Raw genomic sequence first — 19,286 nt, 5'->3', positions numbered from 1 at the left:
TTTGAGTCATCTGTCAGAAAGGAGACAAAGTGACTCACTTCAGCACACACATCTGGAAACCTTGAATCATTACTCCTCATAAGGTCATTCCTACTGTCCAACTGTCAGTGGATTTAAACTTGCTCTGCTTGCACACGGACTCTTGAGGAAAATACATACACACATACCCCTGCCTCAGACATGCAGATCCAAAAGGATTAAAACTGTGACTGCTGGAAAAATAGTAATACTGTCAAAAAATAGGTCACTTATGTTTTAGAGGATAAAGCATGAGGAATTAATTTTCATGTTCCAGGATCCATAAATTAGGACACAAATGCACCCTAATCAGCCGTGATTTCACAGAGATACTAATCATATCCCTTAGGTTAGCCACACAGGCTTGTGAGTTTATTGTTTCCAGAGCAAACACAAAAAGCATGGCCCTCGGCTCGGATCGACAACAAATGAGGACGGAACTTGTTCTTGAAGCAAAATGGAGGTTTTGGCTATTTGTGGGCCACAGACGTCATTTTTCATTTTGTAAATACTGAAAGACACATGAAAGTGGAGCAGGAAAGAGAATTCATCCTGTCAATGAATTTAACAACGTACACATGATGAATTTTGAAAATGTGACTTGACTGAATGAGGCAATAAAACCCATCTAACGCATTCAGCCTCAATCGTACCCTGAGTTGGTGGGACTGAAACATGACAGAATGCAAAGCTGACCTTACTCAAAGTTTATTAATTGTCTCATTTGGACTGAAAATCTTCTTAAAGCTTCAACAGGAAATTCCAATACAAATAATACAGTTTTTTTTTACATATTTGTTAAAACTGTCCACTGTGGCTTGACAATACGAGACAGATAATCTGGGAAAAAATTCAAACTTCTCTGCTTTCTTCCTGTGGTTTTACTGCCATCTGTAGAAATTCACCGCTCCAAATATCAAGATTGATACATGATTTTCAAAACATTGTATAAAAAAAAACATATAATCCATCTTTTCTGTGAAGGTATTACAGGATTGTTTGGGAACAATAGTGAACAAAGAGCAACATGAAGACCAAGAAACACAGCAGACAAGTCAGATAAAAAGCAGTAAGAAGTTTAAAACCGGGATAGGTATAAAACAGTATTTCAAGCTTTGGACATCCTAGAGAGAACAGTGCAATCAATTATCTCTCCGACACCAAGACCAGTACACAGACGGGTTGGGCCAGCAGAACATTAATCAGAGAAGTAGCCTAGTGGGAGAATATGACTAACTATTAGGTATGCATATCACACAGCTGACCTTTCCGTAAGATTGGCAAAACGAAATCCATAAAAAAATCCTATTTGCAGTTTGCCACAAGCCATGTGGAGGGCATGGCAAACCTGTGAAAGGAGGTGCTCTGCCCACATGAGACCAAGCTTGATGTCCAAAGACGGTAGATGTGAAAAGAGCAAAACAAACTACATGCCAAAATCCCTATAAAACCTTTTAAAGTTTGTTGCAATGTGACTCAATGTGGAAAAAGTCCAGGGAGTATGGAAACTTTTGCAAGGCACCATAGAATCTGTATTTAAAATTTCAACACCTCATTTCCTTTTGTAAATGTGTCAATGCGCGCCAGTGTGTCGCACACATTTCCCACACTCCCCGAGTCTCTGCAGAGGATCGGTTAATTAAAAGGAAGTGAATCTGAGCTTGAGAGACTTTGCAGAACGAGCTTTGTGCCTTGCTGCTGCACATCCTCTGGAAACTTGCTATAAAAACATTTTAAACATCACGGCAATAATTATCATCACTGAGCAATATGTCCCTCGCTACACCATGTCATATTATAAATGCTATTAGAAGAGGAGACTAATCCACCGACTGTTTGGAGTCGGGCTTCTTTGGGCTCAGAGCAGTGTTTTAGTCACTTTTAGGGAGTAGGACCAGACGAAGTTAGAAATGACAGGGGCAACAAGCTCAGGGCAATACGGGGTAAGTAACATGCCGGCTAAATTTAACCTAAAAGTCATCCTCCTGCTAATACAGATTCATCAGATATGCTTTTTCTTTAATAATTTAATATGAAAAAAGGCACAAAAAGTAAAAATTTGGGGGAAAGAAAACAAAACTGTTCTGCATTTCTTAATATTATGTATTTGTTCAGACTACAAATACCAGTAGTCTGAACTTAGCACAATATTTAGCCATGATATACTGCTCAAAAAAATAAAGGGAACATTTCACTTTAATTTTGTGTGTGGCTCCAAATCCAGGCCTCCATTGGTTAATAAATTTGATTTCCATTGATGATTTTTGTGTGATTTTGTTGTCAGCACATTCAACTTTGTACAGAACAAAGTATTCAATGAGAATATTTCATTCATTCAGATCTAGGTTGTGTTATTTGAGTGTTCCCTTTATTTTTTTGAGCAGTGTAGTTGACTGTATTTCTCTGTGCTGAAGGGGGAATGATCATGTGACTCAAGGTTGTCAGCCAGACAAGAAACATGGCTCTAACAGAATGCTAGTGTTGCTTTGTGTCTGCTCAAGGGAACGACTTTTCAGGTTCAAACAGATAATCAGTAATAATAATGTCTTCCATTGTCTCTATGACATTAGTGATATTCCGTCTTGGTCATGACAGCAACTCCTTCAATAGCCAACAGTCTGTTTCCAATGGGAATAGTCAATTAAAGATGAGGATAAAGCAGTGACGAATGGATAAATGGTGAAGGTAATTGAAGGAATCGATGGAATGAAGGACTGTACTGTAGGGAGGATTGTTGGGATTGTTTGCTCAACCAGAAGCCACCTGCTCTGGCTGAGAGCAGCATATGCGACTCCACTTTCAGACCTCCGAGGAAGCACTAGGAAGGAGGAAGCTCTACTGAGATGAAATATGGACAGGATGGATGGATTGTGGAGGAGAAAGGGTGGATTAAAGGTGGACAAATCTGGATCTGAAGTGCATTAGCTTTTTGGACAAAACATGAAGGCTATATTTTGCCTATTTCCATGCGAGAACATTCGGCTTACACCAGATTATGAGAATCACGGCACAGAAATGATGCACAAAGCACTGCAGGCCATTTACAACGCTTTTAAGCTGGAGTCATATTATGCCTTGACCAAGGCGTCTTGCCAGCTGGATGCGACGATGCCCCGCTGTATCTCTGCAGCTGCCAACACAAACCTGTAAAGCCTTTTACATCTCAGTGCAAGCCATCTGAATATTCATATATTTGTCTTTTTTCGGGTACAGTTATTATTGCGCTGGTGAATGTTTAATGTCGGAGTGCGTGAACTTGTGCAATTTCCTTGCGTCTTTTTCAGTTTGAGCCAAACAGAGCTGGTCCGAGTAAACCGCTACAACAGCGAGCAGAGGAGGTCAAGTGCCAAACACACAGGAAGTGTGAAGGTAGAGCTGAGCCAAAACGGTCGGGGCTGTGAAGCTCTGAGAGAAAAAGTGAGGAGGGGGAGTGTGTTTGGTTCAATCTGCCAGATAGCCATCTGGTGTGGGCAGGTTTTCATTTCAATAATTAGTATTCCACACAGCAGACAAAAATAATCTATATCTTAATCACAGAGCCGTGCCAGTTGAGATGCATCTACAACTACGCCAGCTTTTCTGGTATGATTTATGACAACAACCTTCAGTACAGAGGGTGTCACATAATTCATGCATAAAACCATGGGTTCAACACTTTAGTCAAAACAAAAATAGAGAAATGAAGCACAGGAAGCAATAGCACCTTTTTGCAGCGGTTGCAGCTATTTTCTTTTCTGTATCTTATTTCAAGGATGCATGAGTAGTAATTTGGTGGGGGGAAAAAAAGAAAAAAAAGGCATTTCAAAGTAAGAAGATTAAAAGTTTCTTTCAAACATGGCTTTTTGTAACAATGAATCTTGAGAATCGGGGATCTAAGCTACGAACTAAAATAGATTTTAAACTAAAATGTGTTTAACAGTTCAACTGTTTAACTCTTGCAGCTCAGAATCATTAATGTTTTTAGTTTGCTCTCTCAAAACATTTAACATTTTGAAGACTTGAGAGTCAGACTACATGCACATGGGTATGAAATGGTTTGTTTACTGGTATGATACTTGAAGAATGTTTAAAAGTCTGGCAATAAAAATTTACTTCCACATCATTGCAAACAATACTTGTTACCCTTAATCATATGACTTACCCAATCCTAAGCTAAATTCACACCCTTTATGTCAAGACACGCGTGCTACAAAAATCTGGTTGCATCATGAGCAACACACATCACTTACACATACAGAGTGCTAAAACATTGTTGTCTAGATAAAATGGCTTTAAAACAAATACAAAAATGACCACATTTCCAACCTCTATTAAAAGATTTGCAAAGATACTCAGGATTTTATGTGAATGAATCAGTTAAGTGTGTTTTACATTTTTCCACAGTATTTCAAGCTACACAGAGTTTAGCTAGAGTAGCAGTCCTGATGGCAGGTTGGAGCACTGAAACATGCCATGGTATGAGAATCAGTGGGTGAAATGTCCTTTGGCAGATTATTTTGTTAGGCCGTCCAACAGGATGGACAATAATAACATTTTCCTGGAACTATTCAAGGCCATCCATCCATCTGAGGAGGCAGAAAACAATTTAAAAGGATTAGTTAATAAATCAATATATTTGAAATTTTACAAGTGGACGATAATGAAGGGAATGAAAAGCATAATTTTACTACCAGAAAGAAGCACTAGAAAGTTTAAAGAGCCACTTTAAAAATGCTAGGTGTGATACAAAGCTTGCTTGCTTTCTAAACAAAGCAGCCTTGCAAAAAAAAAAAAACACACAAGAGGTTTATCAGTTTCTAAAAAGGCAGCCAGAAAAAGTTTGAGAAGTGTAACAGCCTCATTAATACTCACAAGAGTTGCCAAAGTGTAAGAAAACTGCCTGGCAACAACAAAACCTAGCCAAAGTGTTAAACGAGTGCTAAGAAAATCTCACACAAACAGAGCAGACAATCTAACACTACACTATGTTAGCTTACAGTTACATAAAATACAAATTTTACAATGAGACTGGTTTATTTTTGTACACCTAACAATCAGTCACTGTCAGCTTCAATTACAGCGAACGAAGAAGAAAGCAGCAATTGGACTTAAGACTTACAAAAGAAGTGATAGAGTTTTAAAATAAGGACGAAGAAGAAGACAATATAAGATGTTAAATGCACAAAGCAGAAAGGATGGACACACAGAAAGATTAAAGCAGCTCTTCTCACCAAAAGAGTTGGTTCTTAAAAGGCAGGTTTCCAGGTCTAGAATCAGCGCTTTTGGTGGAGCAAACAGAAAACCTCTGCCTGCTTTAATTCCATTAAAAGGCACAGATCATATGGTAATAACCTCTAATCATAAACAGTGCAAAAGAGTTAAAATACAACTCATATGCAGGTTGCATAATCAATCAATCAAATTTTATTTGTATAGCACATTTTAGCAGCAAGGCATTTCAAAGTGCTTCACATAATTAAAATAAAAACAGCATGTGACATTGAAAAAAACAGTGAGAAAGAGAAAGACATTTTGAAAAAGATTAAAAAAGATAAAAACATTAAAACCCGCACCCCTTTTAGGAGTTCAGTTAAATATCATTTAACTGTCGCTTAAACGATATTAGGTGCTATTAGGATTAGTCTTACTCATTACTTCTAAAAATGTTTTAGCTGCCATTGTTACATTCTTAAAGGGTTGAATAGATACAGAAAAATTTTGTATCAATTCAACCCTTTAAGAATTTAACGAGAGCTAAAACATTTTTATGCAATGCATGAGTTGGGACATCACACCAATTGTTTATAATTTAGTATGTCTTAAATCTTTGGTTGCTTTTTTGTGGCATGTAATAAAGGCCACACAAATGCCAAATTAGGCAAATCATACACAGAGAAATGTACATTAAATAACTTTTGATAATTGGGGAAATTAGTCGTTTTGATTCATCAAAAATGGATGTGGGAAATCTGAATGGGGAAAAGAAAAATCATAGACCTCAAAAAGCCCAAAAAAGACTGAAAATATAAACTCCCACGATCCAAAAGTGTGCTTTTGATGTGTCGGGCAGGAGTGATGTTTACGGTGTTCCAATATGTGGGTGTGTGTGTCTGCGTGCATGTGTGTGAGTGTGATATTTTAGCACAAAAGTCGCAAAATGCCAAGCTGAAATGTCATCTCTCACAGCTGTTTAAGTCCAACATTTTGGCTGTTCAACTAAAATCATACTCACTCCGGATAGAAGTGGCACAATGTCAAACTGTTTTTTTGCTGTTGCTGTAGTTGTCGGGCGGTTTGCGCCAAAAAGCAGGGACAAGTTGTCTTTAAACACAAATTCAAAGACAACTCGCTCCCTTTCAACCTCCCAACTTCCACAACCCAAGAGCTTTTTAAAAACATGTCTTTGCTAAATATCCTTTAAAAAGAAAGAAGGTGAGAGAAATAAAGGAGATGTTTTGCTGTAATCCTCATATATGAGAATTAAAGAAAACACCCAACACATAAAGCAGCTTAACTCCTGACAAATCCAAAGTCAATCATTAAAGAAAAGGCAGCAACACCAAGACGGGACCTATTTGAGGCAACACAAATCAGCTGCTCTGTTCAGCTTGACAACAAGGCTGCCTCCGATGCTGGGTTTCCACAGCAACCGCAGGGATGCCGTCACCGGGGTAACCATTACCGCAGATAGGGAAAGGAAACAGAGCGTTCTGAACTTAAATCATGTCTGCCCTGCCTGTCGGATATCACCTTGAGATGGTGCAGGGAGCTGTAGCGTTTGTTATGATGTTATCAGACCAAACATAATATTAATTTCAAGCGACAACTTTCGACTTTGTGAGCGAGCAGAGCACAAAATTAATCTGTGTCACTTAATAAAACATGGAGGAAAGCGGAGCAACGGTGAATTAGTGGACTGCTGATAAAGTGAATCATCGGGGAGCGTGTCCTATTGTTATTTATTTGACAAGCGACAGCCGAGCGCTGACTTCCACATGATCACAATCAGCCTCCAACACTTTACACACGTCTGGTTAAAAGCCGTCTATACACTCAGCTGCTGTCTCTATTTAAACAGCTTATGATAGGTTGGAAAAGTGGACGTGATTTTAAATGAGTGCTTGACATGTGCTGGGAGCAGCACTATTGAGATAAATGATAAATGGAGTCATAAATTGTGTATTGATCTTTCTAAAAAAAAAAAAAATCACAAAGGAATAACATGGATTCGTCGGTTCCATGAACACAACAAAGAGCGGCAACGTGTCTGCCTTTATTTGATCTCCAGTTAACATTTATTTAGTGGAGACGGGTCACGGAGAGATACACTCTGACTGAAACTGAGACTAATAAAATAAGCTGTATATTACAATTAGACTTCAAGCAGTGGGACCTTCTGTTTGATGTGGATGCCTGTGGGCTGAGAAGGCTCCAACCACCACTGAGTGTGCTACAGTCAGATACATAACTCTCCATGCAATATACATCAAACCACAAAAGAACTGATGCTACATAAAGCAAGATGAATGAGGTTAGTTTTGCCATTTTTCCACTGCTGACATTTTATTACACCCGGCCTGGCATAAAAAAATAAAGTCTAACAAATCGATGTTCACAAATTAATTATGCATCAGTCTTTTGTAGGGATGCACCAATAAGTCACCAAAGAGAAAAAGAAATGTGCTGCAGGTTCTTTGACAGAGATAGTAGTTTTGAATCCAGAATTATGCCCATTTATGCATCACAGCGCATGTACTTCATCTGAATTTTGTTCAGTTTGAAAAATATCCATCCAAGTGCAGGTTGTCAAATTCATTTTTAGTCAAAGAGACGACGGGGTTTTCGTATAACTAAAACAAAGATCTGCTATGCAATCAATTGGTTCTAAAGCTGAAATCATGATAATTTAAAAGCATATCCAAACAAAATAAGTAAAATCCTCCAAAACAAACTCATGTAGCTATCCATCTTTTAATCAGTCATTAAAGTGAACTAAAGATACTGAAACAAAGTTAACATTGGTCTCTGACAATAAAAGCAGAAGTGTAACAAACTTCTAATTGTTGGTGAAACGCAGACGTTATGATGAAATCTTACACCTGTGTTGACTATAAGCACGTATGTGTGTAACATGAGTTAATGTTGAATTTCAGAAACATTCCAACAGGAAGTCCTTTTATTTCAAGGAACCTTTACTGCCTTTTAAATCTAACACCTGTGTTCAGTTTCATATACAATTAAGCAGATTAGGTTTAGAGGAATTTGTTCTCCTTTAATGAAAGTATTTATAAGGTTATTAGCAATACGTGTGTTAAAATTTCAGGATTATCCTACTGAAACAAAAAGATTGATTTATTCCAGTGACAAAACTTGTATTTATTGACAGGCACTTTGTCTTTTCACATACCGGTTACACCAAGTTTTGCATATGAAACATTTAAATCCTGTAACTGATTGATCGTTGATGACAACTGATCAAATACACAATGCAAATATTTGAGAGTCAAAAGACCTGAATTAAGAGACCAATATCAATCAGTGTTTTTGTTATATATGTGTCTCCAACATTAGGCTGCAGCTAGTAGGTGAAATGTAAAAACGTGCACTATTAAAGCTGTACCTGTGTTGAGAAAGGTTTACTCTAATACAAATCATATCTCCTGTGAGTTTCTCCTACTTCAGGTCGAGCCAGGCTATTGGAGGTCAGTATAAATACAGGTATACAAAAGCTATAGCAGATTACTATTGCAAAACAGTCAAGAAATGTCAAAAATTTGGCAGCAAAGTCATATTAATATTTCCTGCGAGAATGCCAGGTGACTAACAGGACGAAAAGTAGTTCAGGGCAGTCAGCTGGGATATCCACAATTATTTGCTAGTTGTGGCTGCCTGGCAGACTGTCTCCATGTTGCTTTGCTTCTCATCAGGCATCTGGCATTGTCTTAAAACATTTAGGCAGCCTGGCTGCTACTCACTCCTACTGCCTGGCCTCCTGTGAGGTTTTAATATGTTGCTCTGCTCCTCGCAAAAACCTGTGAACTGTAAATGTGAACAGAAGATTGGAACGGTGTGTCTGTATCACAGGGTTTAGAGTTAAAGGACGAGAACGCTGCTGTTGTTCTGGCCACAGTTTATGAAGACGAATCTTCAGCTGCAATCTATTAGTCTATGTTAATGTAATGTAAATACACAAATTAACCAACATGTCTTTTCTTGTCTTTTGTGATCACTGCATGAAGAGTGAATAACTTAGTTCATGAGATTATGATTATTGGTTTGATTTGCTTTCTCTTCTATCTTAAAATCAGGATAGTAATAAAAGTCAAATAGTAACAAACAAAGCTAGACGAGAACTAATCTCTATCTTCCGACCATAGAAACCATTAGGCAGCGTCTACACAGCGATTGGTCTTTTAGACGTCCTGGAAAATGAATGTTTACTATCCTACCATAACAAACGTAAACATGTAGAGTTCGATGAACTCTGAGACTTTAGCTGATACTATGATCAGCTGCAACAAATACCGATGTTATTAGAAACAAACATCCCAGATGGTTTTGATAAAAATCAAACTATATCTGTGTGGAAATGCTCCTAATGCAGACCGTTAAGTAAGGTAGAGGTTCTATGAGGCTGTGGGCCTGATTTTTTACTAAAACCCCTCAGAAGTATATTGTTTCAGAAACTCTAAAGTACCAGAACATTCTGGATACAAATTTGCTTGGCTGTGAAGAGTTCTACATTCACAACACATATAACTAGTAGTTATGTTAGTCACAAACATAAACTAATCTTGTATAATTTACAATTAAAATCCTCTCATACTCAAATTGCACTCCTTATGTTCCACTTTTGCTATGGTCTCTTTAGAGAACTGTAAAACATTATGAACAACAGAGAAGAAAATTAATTATTTTATGTCAGTTTAAAACAGTTTGAGACAAAGTCAAGTTTCAAGTCCTGTTCAATGTTGAGCTGTAAGTTTGGTTCACAGTAAGCCAGTGTAAATCACTGAGACTGAAAGAGACACCAAGAACAGTCTGAAGTGGTTTTGTGGAAAATGTTCATATTTTATGACACAGCTGCTTTCTTCATAACACTCGACAAAGGGAAGCTTCCACCAGCTCCAAATTTCAACTAGGAAACAGAAGAAAATCATATTTAATACATCATTGTCTGTATTTTTTGGTTTCTGGAAACTTTGGACAGAAGGGTTTAGATAATTTTTTGCAACCGTTTCAGCCATCATGCAATTATGTAGGCTTACACGGGAAACATAAGAGGATAAAAGGCTAATAGCAGAGTTTGAAATATGACCAAAAAAAAAAAAAACTTAGAAATTAGTTATTCTATTGATAATTGTGATTATTAATAAAAAAAAATTGGGTAGGAAATTGGCCCATTCTGCAGCTTTTTAAATTTATCTCTTAAATGTAATTTTATGCATGATTTTAAATACATTAAAAATACAAATAAACCAATAATTAAATTCCTTTGAAAAAAAAAAAAAAACCTAGCATTGCCTGGAATGTAATGGCGTTCCTTTAGTCTGTGCCTGATCATTTGTAACGAAGGATGAATCTGCAACTAAAGAGATACACTTCTAACATTAACACATACAAAGCTCATCTCTTTCTGTTTACAGTATTTAATGTACAGTGTAGTCTGTTCATTCTTTGGTTTGACCAATTAGAAAATTAGCAAAAGGGGCTTGATAGAAAATTGGTTTTAAAGCATTTGAACCTATGCCACTTGAGGAGTTCTACGTAGAACCCTTTTTACAGACAAAAAAGGTGTTTTTATGTTAAATGCAAAATGTATCTTTAGTCCAGTTTTGGTTTAATTTCAGCTCTGAGTATTGAGTTTTGAGTCTGTATACTCCAGTCAGTGATTAATCATTTACTTAATTAGCTGACAATTATTTCTATAACAGATTCACCATAATTAAGCCGATTAATTGTTTCAGTCCTAAATATGAACAACATTCAGTTACAAATGTTGCACAAATTCAATTATCAGTTGGCAGCAACACAAAACGCCTTTTAAAGAACACTGCAAAACAAATGCTCCAGGTTACTGTACAGTGTTTTCTATCACACGACGTTCACTGAAAATGATTTTCCTGAAAATAAATCCCACTTTAAGATGGTAGACAGCCGAGACGGCTGCTCTTTTTACTGTTTCGCACAGTAGACAGTCCCTGATGACTAAAGCCTGCTGCACATTTAGGCCACAGTTATTGCAGCTATTTGTCCAACTCAGTGCAAGGATCGCTGTGACAAAAACGCAGCTGTAGCCCTTTTTCTTAACTCTTAGACGTAGAACTGGGGAAACACAGTGAACTGAGAATGGCAATGAAATGGCAACTCTGTGTTTCCAAGCTTTCAGTTTATATTTCAGTCACACACGCCCTTATTCACGTTACGAAATGTAAATTGTTAAATCTGCAGACGACTTAACAGTCACATTTACTGACAAAGCAAAACAATCTTCTCTCAGCAGCCCCTTTGTGAGGCTTCGGCAGTGCCAGATTAGAGCTTCGTCACTGCATGAATTCAGCGGTGTGTTTGAAACATTTCTCAAACACAGCGTCCATGTTGTTAATATTTATGAAGCTGATTTGTTGGCTGTACATCCATGATGCAAATCTTCTATTCCACAAGAGCCCAAAGGTAATCTATTGGATTGATACCTTGCTACTGTGAGTGTGGATTAATTAATTTTGTCAGGCCAGCCATACGAAAAATCGACTAGATGTAGAACTCAAACATTTTCTTTGCCACTTTTACTCAGCCCATAAACAACTTTACTAATTTAATATGCTGTACTTCTTGTCTTTCATGTAATTTTAACTGTTTTCCTGTTTGTCCAATAAAGCCCTTTAAATGATCTTGTGCATGATTGGTACCAATGCAAACAAGCCTTTAACTAAAAAAATATGTTGAGCTTATTTTATTGTATGTATGTTTGTTTGTTTTTTATTTTGATTTTATATTTATATATCTATGGGAAGTTTGATTTCTTTAAATCATTCATGCATGTCATACAGTATCTGTCTGGCTCAAGTTGCAGAACTTCCCAATTTTAGAAACAAAGAAGATAATTCATCTACCAAGTATTTTATTAATTATTCTGTACACATCAGCTCGTATTTCTGTCATGTCCCTGCCTCTTCTCCTCTGGTCCTTAAGTTGAAGGACAACAAACACCAAGAGACACAAGCTGGGGCCTGGGTTGACTCCGTCACAGCTTTCATTTTTATTATTCCATTATTATTTTACTACACCAGGCCCATTTATTATACATTTCATCTTCTCAAAACACTGCTAAAAGGCTCTCAAATTTACAATACAGAACTGGGACACTATTCTCTTTACTAATCATGGAAATATCACTAGTGTTAGTGTAGAAAATTGGAGCAAAAGGATGTTAATAGAGTCCCCATTACATAATGTTTTCTAATCCACAATCTCCTGAATTGGTTTCTACGTGGCATCAAAAGTTAATATGTCCTCTTAAGGTCACAGATCCTTAACAGACCAACAAAATGTTTGGTGTTGAGATCTGGACTGCGCTTCTTTTCAGTAAACCAGTGGTAATTTCTGATTTCTGTGGGTGATGGAAACATTTTTGGAAATGCAGAAAGTTTAAATTCCTATGTTAAAAGTGGCAAAAAAAAAAAAGTCAAATAAAGAAAATAAATAAATAACAAGCAAGAAAAACAAAACCAACATGCTCTGTGGTGAATGGAGATACTGTGAGGATATCTGCTGTAACCAATATTTGAACAATCAATTTCTCATGCTTAGGTGCAAGTAGGAAATTACTTGTTCATCTTTTATTTCATGGTGATAGCTGATAAACCAGGGTATTGTCATCACCTATTAAACTGAAGTGAAAAAACAAAACTATTAAGTCATATTCTGCCTTTAGTTGACCCAAAAAACAGCATAACCACAAACGTGATCACATCTGCAAGGTCCTGCGGAGCTTGCACACACTTTCACAGAAACCATGTTGAAGCCTTGATCTCAACCAAACCAGTTCACCCCCACTATTCCATTCTGACTATGAAAGTCTGCACTTTAAACAATTAGGGATTAATGCCTCGCTATAAACCGAGTGGCTCCCTGGCTATTTTTAACTAGATGCATCCAGGAAATAATCCACTACAGACACACAAATACGCAACTAAAATGCGTGTCTGCCACACAACGAACTCCGAAGCATGAAGCGACGTGCAGGGGACAAAAACTGTTACATCATCTGGCCTTGCGTCCGCTTACCTTGGCGCGCGCACACAGAGCAACACTTATTTTTGACGATAACGTGTAGCGACGCACAAAGCCGAGCCACAGACAATCACAAGCACAGAAACTCAAAACACACAAACAAGCAGGGCTGCGACAGAGTGACACACAGATGGATGCAGAACATTAAAAATTAGCTCACTCAGGACCAACGGGGGCAAAATACAGAGCACAAGGAACAAACCCAAATACACAAACATGCATGCCAGACTGAATCCCGTCTCTTAGTTCGTCTCCCACTGCCAACCTGCTGCTGCTGCCGCTGAGGCCTTGCTCGCGTGACAGCAAACTATATGATGAGAGATGATGACGGATCGCGGTGGAAATGTTCATGAGTGTTGCTGCGGGAGTGTGAGCATGACATAAGGATGATGGATGAATTGCTTCTTTTCTCGTTTGTTTCCCCGTGCGCTTCAAAAGGCTTCCAACTTAACCTCTCCCTGCAAGAAAAAGAAATGCGGTAATGCTCTCGGGATCTAAGGAGACCAGACTGCGGCAGCTCAGAAAGGAAGGAAGCGGGAAGAGGAAAAGGTATTGGTTAGAGTGTTGATGGATCTGAGCCCAGCACTAAGATTTATATTCTACTTAAAAACAAACAGGAAGCCAATAAAAATGCCAGGAAATATATGAGACGCACATTTGGATCAGGCCAACAATTTCACGGCGGAGCTGTGTAATCCGTGAAGCCAATTCGATGGTGAGTACCAATAAATCAGGAGGGGCATCTCACTAAAGGCAAGATTTATCACAATCAGGCTGGATTTAGGATTCAAAAGTGACTTTAAACAAATCTAAATTGAGAATGCTAATGGATAATTTAAGCAGTGTGAGAAACTTAATAGTGTTGACAGATTCTCCTTTTTGGTTAACTATAGCCGCATGTGCTTTGATGAGTGACTATGGATAATCTTGTAGTATAGATTTTTGTTGGATTATAATCTATTACCTCTACTTAAGTAAATACTCTAAACACCAATCTTAGCATTTATGTAGCTAACAGATGAAATCCTACGAGTTTGTACTTTTGGATAAGACAAAAACAGTCCTTCAGCCTTCAGGTCAAATGTAACATAAAAAGAAGATTATGATTCATAAAAGCATCTCCAAATAATATTTCAAAATAATCGGATAAATTCGGAACAGCAAAATTCCCTGTTCAGATTATTAAACACACAGAAATATCTTTTAGAAGCTTTTGGTCGTCTACGTCTGCAGAACAGCCCACATTGCAGCTTGTTTTATTCTTAGGTTTCCATTTTAAACTCTAGTGAAGGTGAAATGGAGAGCTATACTCTACTAGATTAATAGGTGTCTCTGCTTAGAGCTGATATATGTCACTATGGGGAAATACAATCCGGCTTTATTGCATCAGGACTTTAATATGAAAGCCATGAAAGTAGGAAAACAAAGTCTCGGTGTCAATTCACAGTTGCATAGTGCTTCAGGTCGGCTTTATCTTTTGTTTTAGAAAAAAATCTTAGAATAAAGAATAGGTTTCACTAAGCAGCAGGATTAGATATTTGGTAAACTAAATATGTAACAATAAGAACAGTTTTTTTTTTTAATGTACCTTTGTGTTTAAAGACTAACTAGGAACAAGACAAAATGCTGAACATTGGTGATTTTCAAATGAAAAATGATCAGAATAATTATTGGATCTTTGTTTATAGTGGAGGACGAGATAAATATTACTAAGAAACATTGTTTCCAACTAGTCACAAGCCGTCATTCATCACCATCGCAACTTTTGTTTTGAGTGGACGTCCTGGTTGTTTTATTTATGCCTGAATTCAGTGGTCCAGACCAAATGTAACATAACGTCATCATTTTTTGGCAACTACTCATTGCACTCTTGGTTGGCTTGTGTCAAAATTATGTATTTCCTGTAAACATTGACAGATGATATTTTAGTTCTGACACAAAGGAAGTAAAGATCATTTATAAACTCCTCACAGGGTTTAAAACACTGAGTACCTGAAGTGCACCCTCACGCAAATGAGTGCGCTGTTATGTAAACACATATCTACCAGCCAATAGCTCTAGAGCATTTAAGATTTATAAACCTGACGTATGACTTTGTGTGCAGTGTGTGAATCTTTATTGATTTTCCAGAAAATAAACAAGCCAAAACGGCTGCAGGATGCATCGTGTGACGCTGAACAAGCCAGCAAGTAAGCTAAGTGCATCCAATTGGCCCTGAGGCCCTGATGAGTGTTCGCCCTTAATGTGTCCCCTGTGGTAGAAAACGTGTTCGGTGTGAGCACATGGTGCCATTTCACTTCTGACCTCAAAAAAGAAAAAAAAAACAAAAAACGTCAGACATTAATCTGATTAAGTGAAGTCAGAACCCTGTTTAACCACCAGCTGGTGACGAGAGGATGACGACAATAAAATCTGCTGTTGTCAAAAAAAAAAAAAAAAAAAAAAAAGCAGGAGTGAGAAAATAAGTGCTTCATTAATTAGTCACCACCCATTACATAACTGTCTGGACCCACAAAGTTAAGTCCACATGCACACAGAGACACATCTTCTCCAAAAGCTTACCATCTGCAGGATGACATAACTGACTTCTAAAGGCCGTCAGAACTTCACTTCGGTCTTAATTATGAAAACAGACTAAAGATGCTGATCTGCTTCATCAGACTCACTTCTAATGCGTTTACAACTGACCACCTTCGGGTCTTCACTGTGAACTTCATGCCGAGCCAACAGGCCCACTGGCTTTTCAAATATTTCCCACTCACAAAATCTAATCTGGGTTGCTGAATGCTTACAGCTTCCTAACACCTAAACTAGGTCTCGAACAGCATGTCTGATTATGCACAGTGATGAATATTTTATGTAGATTTCATCTTTTTTTTTTTTCCTCGGGGCTGGTAAAAACATTGCAGAGTGAGCTCAGTGAGGTCAGAACCGTGCAGCCTGGCTTTGATTTATCTCCAGGGAATAATTACCTTTTGTCATCGAGAGCAATTCCTCCATTTACACACCATTGTGATTTGAGCTAACAAGACAGACATATTGAGATAAATAAGCTGCGGCACTGAAATAGATTCCCTTGATTGCTCCTGATTGTGGAACTTTGAATGTAATTACATGGGAAGTTCTTTAATTAGATGCAAAACGATGTGAGGCATTTGAATATACTAGGTGTCAATGAAACACAATGTCATTATGAAACTCTGATGTTTTTTATTATTCAAATATTCTGAAAAAAAAAATCAGGTTTTATTTTAACTTCAGCAATAAATCATCTAATACACAAAGATTAAGGCAAAATGGAAAACCTGTGAGTGAAAAACTAAGTGTGACCAATGAGATGTGCAAAAATAGTCAATTTCATTAGCAGGAGTGGATCAAAAAGCCTCCAAAATGATGTGAATCTGACAAAGTCGTACAGAAAATGACAAGCCACTGAATTAGTGGGTGGACTTAGTTTTTTAACCATTTTAGCATCTGCTAAAGAAGAAACCCTTTTTTTTTATGTCCCAACATTTAAAATTCTACAATTAGGAGTGTTTACTTTTGTTTACCTGGGCCGTGTTTAGAAATCATTTTAGTTTTGAACACAGACAAATTCTGCATCATGTTTTGAGCAACAAAATGCTGTGAATGGAGCCAACCGAAAGCCAAAAACAGAGACCTCGGACAGAAAAACACATAAAACTGGCCTCGAGGCCAAATGACACATCAGGAGCAGACGTGGAAGGGCACTTGGGCAGAAACACCCACCCATTCTCAGGGTGGTGAGTGATGACGGGACGGAAAGGGGTCAGCAGACGACCTCATACATAACACACAGAAGCAGAGGAAGATGAAATAGATGTTAAACCCAAACCCCGGCCAGTAAGAAGCAGAAGCTTATCAATTTTTCACTCTGGCTCTCACTTAGATGCCGAGAGAAAAATAAATCCCTGCAGGGTTTTCTTATCAAGGTTGAAACAATCTCCAAATTTAAAGAAAAAGTACATGTCAAGAATAGTTCAACAATACAAATATCTGAAGAAACAGATCTTTGGTACCCAGATTATGATTAACCTTGGAAGACTTTTTAAGTGTCTGATTCTAAAAACCTACAAATAATTTAAAGGCAAAATAAGTACAAAAAACCAGGAAAGCTTTTCAGGACAGAACCCCCTGCCAGACTTATGATATAAAAGCCTTGCAGAAACAGGCAGGACTCCTGGAAAAAGCAAAGCACTTCTATGAATTTCATTTTCCAGTTAGAAAATAATCTTCTTGTTCTGCGTTCCTGAGGCTGAGTAAGAGGAGAAACATGGAAAACAAATCACAGGATGAGAGTCGCTTCTTTTTCTAAAACTGAGAGCAGCAAACGGAAACCGAAGTGTGTGAAGAACAAAGTCTGACTTTGGTTTGCATAACTCGGTTACAAAAACACAGATAATTGTGACAGTACAGCTGATGATGATGATGGTGATGATGATGATGGCAGCCAAGCTGCTAAGTTGAGTCAGAACTTCAGCCTCCGTCACTTCCTGTTCTTTGCTGTGAAATGAATGTTGGACTCAGATTTGATCTTTTTTGCCTCTAAAAAAAAATATTTTTAAAAAAGGAAAATGAACTTGTTATTCTCTGCTGCTTATCGCTTGTTTCCAGATGGAAATGAGTTAACTTTGGGGGAATTTTATCTCATCTCACAGGATAGATGGTTTAACAACACTATACAGCAACCCGGCCACATAATGCAATAAAATAAAGAATGCATTTACTTTTAGGCTTTTCACACATCTCTTTACGTGAGGTAAAAATTTACATTGCATGCAGATTCACTGCTGTCTCAGGATAGATAGATTCAAAAAGTGTGCATTTTCCTCTTGCTTTAGACCGTCACTGCATCACATTACATCTGGACAGAACCAAGATCGGCATGCACACAGATGGCGAGAAGGCGAAAAGCTAAGAAAACTTGGTCGTCTTTGTGTTTCCAGCCAGAGTCAATTAAAGCAGACACACTGCAATTCCTGACAGTACATAGAAACAAAGGGTGCACACGTACAGACGAGCTTTCAGCTCTCGTTTGTACATCAAAGTGCTTCTCACTGGAGGCAGTCTGGAAATAATTAACCTTCCTGAAACACACCGGCACCGAGGAAACATGCAACCATTCACAGCCCCCACAAGATTACAAAAATACAAAGTGTGGCTAATTGGGATTATAGATGTGATGTATCCAAAACAGTTTCCGACAACCCGGGTGATTTGCAGCGGGGGGAGGAGAGGGGCCCCCATCCATGCATAATGTATTTAATGTTCAAACTGGAGAAATATTTACAATCTGCTAATGAAAACTCTCTCATACACACATATTCCAGAAATAGCCAATAAACTTTGGAGCGCAGCAGTGAAGGGGGCGCTCTGTGACTTTGATGAAAGTGTTTGGCTGCTTATGGGTAAAACGAGAAGCAGCGGATGCTTAGCCTCGTTTAGACTGGCTTTCTTTGTCAAAATCACAAATGACATGAGCCAAAAATCATAAATAGGAATACATAATCAGCCTTGTTTTGATTAGTGGGGATGCAACTCTGTGTTTCTGCCTGGCAACAGAGCGAGGAGAGGCAGCGCTGCCAGAGGAGATGTTAGCCATGACAGGAGGCGTCATTATACACACTGTCTGCAGTAAACTACGGCCCCTGAGGTAAAAACACAGTCAAAAAGAAGCAATGCTGCTCAAAATATTGTGATGATGTATACACATTTACTATCACATGTTCTAATTGAGCAAATCTTTAGATGCAAATGCAAAGCTTCTTCTTTTTTCTCTCTCTCTTCTTGTTGCTTTAAAGATCTCCAGCAGAGCATAATCAGAGCGACACAGAGGACTACAGAACAGAGAGCAGCCAAGCAGAGCGATGCAAAATGAGCTGCTGCTGCTTTAATGTGGAGAACATCTGCTGGGAGGATGCAGCACCCACACACACACACACACACACACCTCACACCCGCACTACACCAGCATC

The 19,286-nt window shown here is 38.1% G+C and overlaps 1 protein-coding gene across 1 annotated transcript in view; it reads right to left on the bottom strand.

Moving 5' to 3' along the window:
• The window catches only part of kiaa1549la (KIAA1549-like a), an 85,141-nt gene that overhangs the window by 57,289 nt on the left and 8,566 nt on the right, over positions 1 to 19,286 (bottom strand). The window lies entirely within an intron of this gene.

Source organism: Poecilia mexicana, unplaced genomic scaffold, assembly GCF_051168715.1.
Source record: "Poecilia mexicana isolate PSO_F unplaced genomic scaffold, ASM5116871v1 scaffold_6, whole genome shotgun sequence".
Lineage (NCBI taxonomy): Eukaryota > Metazoa > Chordata > Actinopteri > Cyprinodontiformes > Poeciliidae > Poecilia > Poecilia mexicana.
The sequence above is the reverse complement of the archived record's forward strand: the minus strand, read 5'-3'. Positions and strand labels throughout refer to the sequence as shown.